The sequence below is a fragment of the Helianthus annuus genome, chromosome 1 (genome assembly GCF_002127325.2).
Source record: "Helianthus annuus cultivar XRQ/B chromosome 1, HanXRQr2.0-SUNRISE, whole genome shotgun sequence".
In the NCBI taxonomy this organism is placed as follows: Eukaryota; Viridiplantae; Streptophyta; class Magnoliopsida; order Asterales; family Asteraceae; genus Helianthus; species Helianthus annuus.
In genome coordinates this window covers 50,722,483-50,731,828 of record NC_035433.2, presented here as the reverse complement: position 1 = coordinate 50,731,828, position 9,346 = coordinate 50,722,483, and the positions used below count along the sequence as shown (strand labels likewise).

The window sequence follows — 9,346 nt, the reverse complement described above, 5'->3', positions numbered from 1 at the left end:
CAGGTTAAACATTCTGCTCTGCCTACATTTCACCCATAACACACACTATTTTCTCCTCAGAGTAGTACTTATTCTCATGTCGGTGCCTGGTTAAGAGGGAAACCCCCATATTCCCATCTTAACGAGCTAACGGTGTTGCTGTTTTGCAGGATCTCAGTCTTAGACGAGTAGAGAAGAAGATTGAACCCCACATACTAGACGACCCAGCTGGTTAGCCCTAGTGTTAACCAGTGTTTCATCACATGGTCTCCTAGCATGTCGTTAATTTTTTTTTTATTTTTGCATATTAAGTATCAACTCATGTGGATCCACATGTGAATTGTTCAATCGATTGTGATTCTTTTGTTATTTGGTTTTTCAAAATCCGTTCATTTCTTATTATATTTTTTTGGTGGGTTGATCTGTGGTTGACCACATATCGACCATATACATTACTAGGTTATCACCCGCGAACTTCGCGGGTAGGAAAATTTACTTTATATTAATGAAACTATGTCAGAAAGTTGTTTTATAATTGTTTTGAATTGAAAGTTGTAGTCATTAGGGTTGCGAACAAACTTGTTTTTTAATTGTTTTGAATTGAAAGTTGTAGTCGTTAGGGTTGCGAGTAAGGTTAGAAACTTTGGGCAAGAACCGGAGGCAGAAATTTGCCTCACTGAATGACCCACGACAAAAAAAAAAAACTTTTATTTATTATAACAGATTATTAGAACTTTATTAATATTTTGTCCGTTCTTTATTATAACACTTAACATGTACAAAAAAATAAAAAAAAAACTATAATGAATTCTCCAAGCCTTTAACACCACCATTGTCACCAATCTTTGAAACACACAAACACAATATCTTTTGATATGCACAATCACATTGGTTGAGTACCACACATATAGGCCAAACAGGTTGAAAGTTGACTGTAGTGCAATCCAAATTTCAAATGCATAGTTTTCAAATGTATTTATTATTGTTATAATATTATTTACGTAACTATATTTGACCTATTAATTATTATTTACAAAACATACTAAAAGTGGTTTTTGAAACTTTAAAAGTTAAACATATGAGGTAAAATCTTACTTCATAATAATAGATTGTCAATTTGTAAACAAAATTATTAACTCAAAATTATAAAATAAATCTATCTATGGAGTATGCATTGGTAAACATACACGACATTCTCAAAATTACAGAGACAAATTTCAATAGTTTGTTTGATTTGCAAAATATTTTATAAATTGATATTAACAAACGGGAAAAAAATAAAGATAAAATATAAATTATTAATGTTTAGTTTATTAACAAATTCGAAACCTTAAATTTTTACCTACTTTGATTTTAAAAATATAAGAAAGTACTCACGGTTACGTTATTGATGGTTTTAAATTCAATTTGTTTGTTTTTAAAAATAAATTAATTTGGAAATTCAAATTGTTTGTGTAAAAAAATATTCATGTATTGATCAAATAAAACGTTGTATCCAAATGACTTGTTTTTGTATAATAAAACATAAATGATATTAGTTTGTATTGATACAAAAATTTCCATGATCACAACATCAAACGGAATTTGATCCATTATACGAAACACCTAGTAAAATGGAAACGTATAATAAAACATAAATGATATTAGTTTGTATTGATACATGAAAAAGAGATTGTGTATTACTTAAAAATTTTGCAAAGTACATGGTTGAAGAAACCAAAGAATAGATTGAAAGTTGATATGTAATGGAGATGTATGTTGTAATTTATATAAAATGATATTATAAATGGAATGTTCTTTTATGATGAGAAATTTAATAAGATACATTTTTAAATCTAGATTTAATAAGATACCTTTTTAGGTTTTAACAACACCAAAATGAACAGATTTGACAACATGGGCTTCATGATCTTGACTAAGCATGTACGAACACATGTCCTTCGCATAATCATCCCAAAGAGTTAAATCAACCTCAACATCTCTAAAAAAAGAATATAGGAATTAATTTCAGATTAACAAAATTAGGTAATATTTATAAAATATAAAGAAAAAAAATGTAAATTGTATTACTCGAGATCTTGAAGCTTAAGATTGAGGCGTTTTCAAATTAAGATGAGATTTAACACTTACCTGCATAACCCAACTTTGATCAAAACAAAACCTCATTTTCAAATAGAAAACTGTGACAATAAAAATAAGGATTTTTTTATTAGTACTCAACAAATGATCGTTAAATAATTAATTAAAGTGTAATACCATAGAACAAAACAAATATTATATTTATTTTGATAAAAAATAAAATATCTACATCAAAATTATTTGTCATTCTATTGTAGTTTCCATTTTACTTAAAAATGATTGTCAATTAATAAAGAAACAAATTTATCTAAAATTAATTTGGATATGTTATTGCATTATAAATGGAAATATTAATTTACAAAACTTTGGAAATTACGAATAGACAAAATCGACCAAATAATTTAACATAAATAAATTATCATTGTTTTGTTAATTATTATAAATATTTATAAGTTTCCTAAAATAAATAATAAGTTAATAAAAATATAAGATATACATTTAGAAATAAGTCAACATACAAATTCAAACATCAACTTATTTGGTAATTTGACTGTTATGTTTTATCGTGTGTAAGATATACAGAAAGAAAACATTATTCATCATACTGATTGTATAATATACTACTTACAATAACGTCTTTGTCAGGTGTGATTTTGGATATAAAGCAGTATTGATGAACAAATGATTTAAACACCATTAGAAAGAATGATGATTGTCCAAGTGACTGAAACATAAGATAGTTATTTTTTCTTATACAACTATCCCGAACAACTTTGGTGAAGCCATCAGCAAGAACATGGCCAACATCAGTTTTTTTCAGTCTTACAAACCATAACTTGTTGCCATCAACAATCTTAATTGAATCTTTGTAAGGTGGTTGGTCTCCCCAAATCATTGAAGCAAAGTCATTAGGTATTTGCTATGAGTTTAAAAAAAATAAAAAAAAAAGACAAACATCAGTTTACTAAAAATATGATTAGTATTTAGAATACCAATAACCGTACCAAAAATATCTGGTCATCTTCCTGAATAAGCTTTAAAAATGAAGGACTGTTGTTCATTGGATCCATATCTGAAAATTAAATATGAAGGTTTTTTACAAAATTAAATGGTAAAGTATTTATAGAAACACAATCAATATTTCTCAATAAGCTTTAAAACTTATCTCAATAGTTTTGTTATTACTGATTCACCCACTATTGTTGGTAGGGTAGCCAATGCATATGCAGCTTGTATTCTTATCTTGAAAATAGAATAATTACTGAGCGAAGTAAAAGAATACAAAAAACTGAAGGCGCCCTATGCAGAGCAAAGTAAACACAAAATTCAAACACCTATTAGTTCATCAAAGCACTTATTCTGCAATCCAAATAAAAAAACTCGGTAAAATAAGTTTAAAATATACCTTCACATTATGTTTTATATCCAAGTCAAAACACAAAATAATACATTGAAAGAAATTATAAAGCAAGAGAATTCAAGTAATAGAAATATTGAATTTTGATGTTAATTACCTTAGCGCTATCCCCTGTAAGCGGAAGAGAATAATCAATTAACAAAGAAACCTTCTTATATCACTCCATCAATTCTGTCACATTAAAGATGAATTAAGTTAATTGAAAAGGGAATGGCTAAATGGATGAAACACATTAATGGTTTACTTCCAAATTTAAATTTAAAAAAATGACTGACTTCCAAATTTAAAATCAAACACATTAATGGCAAACTTCAAAATTTAAATTTAAGATAATGATTAACTTCGAAATTAAAAATTTAAAATCACACACAATAATGGTGTGCTTCAAAATATAAATTTAAAATAATAATTGACTATCATTATACCGGATCAAAAAACACCAAAAAACGATAAAATTAAACTTACCTCTTGTGTTCGAAAAAGATTCAGACTCATGCAGTTGCATAAGTCATCATCAATAAGTTCAAGACATTGACCATATGGAACTTTTCCTTCCCACAATAAGCTTGCAAAATCATACGGTATTTCCTATGAATCCAAACAAAAAACATATAAGCTTAAAATTTAATTTTAATGATGTAAAACTTATATGTAACAACCAATAAATATTTTTAATATGATTGTTGAATAATTTGAATCTAATTAGCTATATAGAAACCAATAATTGTTGATTAAAGTTTATTAAAAATTAGGATAATTAACAATTATACAAAATGAATATAGTCAACTTTTATTTTAGATAACTTTATTTAAAAATAAGCCAAATATAATTTAAATTTAAAATTACTATAATATGTTGGAAGATTTAATCAAAATTATATATAGAATTTTAAATTTTAAACCACTAACATGTCTTTGTACATTGAACCCACTTAAAAAGGAAATCCAATTAATGTTATTAACTCCAAATCGTTTACTTACATAATATCCTCCAAATCAAAATTTTGAATTTTAAATCAAGTTATTATCTTTCATCTAAATAAGGAAATTATCAGGCAAATATACTAAAAACACATTTGTTGACGTTTTTAAAAAATATTAATATATTCTTAAATCAAGCTTCTAATAATTAAAACGATATTAGAAAACATACAAATGTTAGCATCTTGAAAGACATAATCATCTAAAATACAGTGAAAGTTCAAAACTCAATTCCGTATCTATTATTTTAATGATTTAAAGCATATACGGTAAAAACCAATAAATTTTTAATATGATTGTTGAATAATTTGAATCTAATTAGTTATATAGAAACCAATAATTGTCGATTAGAGGTTATTAAAAATTAGGATAATTAGCAATTATAAAAAATGAATGTAGTCAACTTCTATTTCAGGTAACTTTATTTAAAAATAAATCAAATATAATTTAAATTTAAAATTACTATAATATGTTGGAAGAATTTAATCAAAATTATATATAAAACTCTAAATTTTAAACCATTAACATGTCTAGGTACATTGAACTCACCTAAAAAGGAAATCCAATTAATGTTATTAACTCCAAATCGTTTACTTCCATATTATACTCCAAATCAAAAATTTGAATTTAAAATCAAGTTATTATATATCCTCTAAATAAGGAAATAAAAATTAACAATAATAATTTTGGAACAAACGGATGGATAGCACCGAACCGTTATCATGATCCGAATTCAATTGTCAAACATCAAGGATCAAACCATTAAACTCCAAGAACAAATATGATATTCAATCAAGCTTCAAACAAAACAATAGAAACGTGGAGCAAAGATTCTGACAAAACAATATTACAAATTTAAAAAAGAGAAAACAACTATAACATTCAACTAACCTCTGTTGCTTGTTGAATGATCGGAGTCCGATTGTTATCCAAGATTTAGGGATTCACATGAAAATCAAAATAAACAAAAATCAGTAAGTTTGATAAATGTCCAATACATGAGTTTGATAAATGTCCAATACATGATTAATGTTCATAGACACTACATAAATAAGAGAATGTAGATGATGATAACAAAACCTCTGATCTTGATATTGTTTGCAAAAAAAATATAAATGTTCAATCGCTTAGATTAAAGATGCACAGTAAATAAACAACAAACTAAAACAAAATACCTTCAATTTTATGATCGGATCTACAAAATTCAGAACAACATAACTTATTTTGGTAGACTAACAATCCGAGTCCGAATTTCAAAAAAGATTGAGGGTTCACCATGAGAAAATACAAACCATAAATCATTCAGAACATATATTAATAAGTAAAAAAAATAATGAACAGAAAGGATATAAAATTACATATTACAAACTTAAAAAAGATAAAACAACTATAACACTTAACTAACCTCTTTTGATTGACGAATTATCGGAGTCCGAAATCAGATCTACAGAAATCAGAACAAAGAAAAAGTTATTACAAATCAGAACAAAGATTATTAGAAATCCAAAGAAAGAAAAAGATAAAGTTTGATCGGATCTACTGAAATCAGAACAAAGAAAACGTTATTAGAAATCAAAAGAATCTTTATAAAATGAACTTTATATACAATTGAACAACATAAATAACAACATACCTTTAATTTCTTTAATCAGATCTACAGAAATCAGAACAAAAATGGTTTTTAGCAATCAAAACAATATTCATAAAAACAACTTTGTATAATACAATCGAATAACATAAATAACAACACACCTTTAATTTCTTTTATCGGATCTATAGAAATGAGAAAACAAATGGTTTTTAGCAATCGAAACAATCTTTATAAAAACAACTTTGTATATACAATAACATAAACAACGCAGATCTAGGTTCGATTAGGTATATTTACCTTTGATCTTGATAAAATCTTGAAGATCCGATGAGACGATGAACAATTGTAGAAGAAAAAGAAGATAGAGAAGGGAGATTCGGTAGGTATGATTTCGGTGAACAATTTTGGCCATTTTTGCGGGTATTATTTTAGGGAGATCGAAGATACCTTATAATAAAGATGAAGGAGAATGAAGATTATTGACTCGGAATGGCAATGCTTGAATCGTATGCTTGAACCAGAAGGGAGATGAAAGGAAAATGGAGATGAATGTGGTGTCTAGGGTTTTGGAAAATAACATACAGGATCCATTTTCTGTTGACCCGACCCAACTCAATTCGGATCCCGCCTTTTTTCCTTGGAATCGTGATTGTTGAAAGCTAATTGGGATTTCCCTCCTAAACCAAATTGCCACATCAGCCTAGATGGCCAAAGACAAAAGACACATAGCCCAAATCCATCTCATTTATATATGTATATAGATGTCAAGTTTCTTAATTCATTAGTTTTACTTATTTGATCTTTTAGGCATTGAAAATAATTCAAGCAGATCGGAGATGAACGTAGAAAAACTTGTATGCTACATTTGTATTACTTAATTATATTTTGCATTGCCATCAAATAAAGGTGTATTTCATAATGTGACTTTCTATTATTTTATTTCGATTTCTTGTTATCATCTTTTTTTTTCTTCAAATAATGCGATATGATAAGTGTCACACGTAGTATATATTGCCATGAGTCGGATCCGTTTGCTGCCACCCTTTATTACCATGCCAATTAATGATGATAAAATTAAACAACTTTTAACATTTTACAGCTTCAAACGTTAATTTTTCTCATGTTTGTCTTTTAATTTAACTTTAGTTGTTGAAAATTTATCGAGCAAGTTTATAGATTGGTTAGGCTATAGGGTGTGGTCATGACCCTTATGACCATGATAACCCTCCACGTCAATGTCATGTCACCACCTCTAATTCACAATCCAAAACCACTACCATAAGGGTATGATCATGACCCAAACCACTATCCACTTATTTATTTTAATTTATCTTTATCTAAACAAAATGAAATGATTACTTGAAAAATGGAAAGGAGGACCATGTTTGCCATGATTTAATGAATGCAAACCATGATAGATTAGGAAATGGGATGATATAGCCTTCCATTCAATGTTCCTACGTGGCGAATCATGTCCCAACCATGATCCCCACACCCCTTAGCCTTAGGCCACCCGGGTTAGATTAATTTTTGCCCGTGATGTGATGGATATTTTCAACACGTGGAACTTGGCCAAATACCACCGCCACCCCCTTGCCAACACGCGTGGAACTTAAATCCCGTTATATTACATTTTTGACGCGTTATTTTTGATAGATGTGAGGGAAATTGTTGGTTGGGGGAAATTGTTGGGTGTGGTGGTGAGTGATGACCATTTCCACTAAAAAATGTTGTGAGTGATGGAATAATGGTTGATGACATGGCGGAACTTGATTGGATGTTGGGAGTGATGAAATTTGTACAAGTGATTCTCACCACCCATTTATCACTAGGGATGGCAAAAATACCCGAGCCCGACGGGTATACCCGAAACCCGACACAAACGGGACGGGTATACCCGATACCCGACGGGTATTGGGCCGGGTATGGGTTTAGTTTTAAAAATTTTCGCGGGTATGGGTCGGGTATGGGATTAGGTGATACCCGACCCGATTACCCGAAACCACATACCTGTTTACCCGAACTATATACCCGTTCATATACCTGAAGTTTTTAATTTATATTTTTATTTTTCATTAACCCTTATCTATGAGTGATTTATTTTAGTATGTTCATAATGTGAAAAAAAACAAATTTCTTTTAGCATATGTATTTGATGATAGTATTTATATTTTGTATGTTGTGAAGTATATACATATAAGTGTATAAATATTATAAAGTTATTATTAATTTATGACAAAACTTATATGTATGTAATATACATTTTTAATTTATAATAGTTGTTGCATAAATAAAATTATATAATAATTATAATAGTAAAAAATGTATTTGGAAATCCAAATGTATATCTTTTAACAAACTAATGGGTATACCCGATACCCGTGGGTATACCCGGTACCCGACGGGTAATTACCCGACACATACCCGACGGGTATTGGGCCGGGTATGGGACACGGTTTTACAACCGGGTATGGGTATGGGATTACCAATACCCAACCCGAACCCGACCCATTGCCATCCCTATTTATCACTCACAACATCCTATCAATTTCCGCCATGTCATCAACTATTATTCCATCACTCACAACCTTTTTTAGTGGAAACGCCCATCACTCACAACACCCAACAATAAACCCTCACACCCCTCACATCCTTTCATTTATCACACGTCAATTTTATTACGGAAATTCCATTTCACGCGTTAACTTTGAGGGGTGACGGTGGTTTGTTTGTTTCCATCATGCGTGCAAAACAAATATCACGGGGAAATAGTTCCCCACCCCGGGTCCCTTTAGTATAGTGGAAAATCAATCAACTTTTAATATTGGTTTAGTTCTTTCAACTGAGTCTAAACATTCACCCTCCGGAATTTTTGCCAAGCTCCAAATCTTATATGATTTGTAGCGACTATAACATTTATAATTATTATCTATACAAAGGACGTATAAAGTTTAATGATGTGCTGGAAATATTTTTAGAAAGTAAAAACAAATGTATTTGGTGAATTTTTTTTCTGGCATGTGAGGAAATTTTTTTGTTGTAACAAATTTTTACATCTAAATACCATTTGATCTTGCATTTGCAAGGATACATAACTTTTATGAGGGGCAAACGCTATAACACTAACACTGAACCACTAGATCATGGGTGCATGCGACGACAGGTGAAACTTGGAACTAGTTTATAAAAGGCCCATGTGTCGTGACCCTTACCGTGGAGATGTACCTTTTGACTGGGCACTTTGGACTTTGCACTTTTTTTTATCGTTCAAATCAATCTGTTGGAACTGAGAGTCCCTC

General features: G+C 29.5%; 1 long non-coding RNA gene across 1 annotated transcript; it reads right to left on the bottom strand.

The window, feature by feature from the left end:
• Positions 1-3,354: 3,354 nt before the first annotated feature.
• Positions 3,355-5,463, bottom strand: LOC110936171. The gene is made up of 4 exons (XR_004867745.1): positions 5,348-5,463; positions 3,941-4,063; positions 3,573-3,646; positions 3,355-3,417 (listed from the first exon to the last, which is right to left on the bottom strand). It is a non-coding gene; the product is annotated as an uncharacterized LOC110936171 (long non-coding RNA).
• Positions 5,464-9,346: the final 3,883 nt, after the last annotated feature.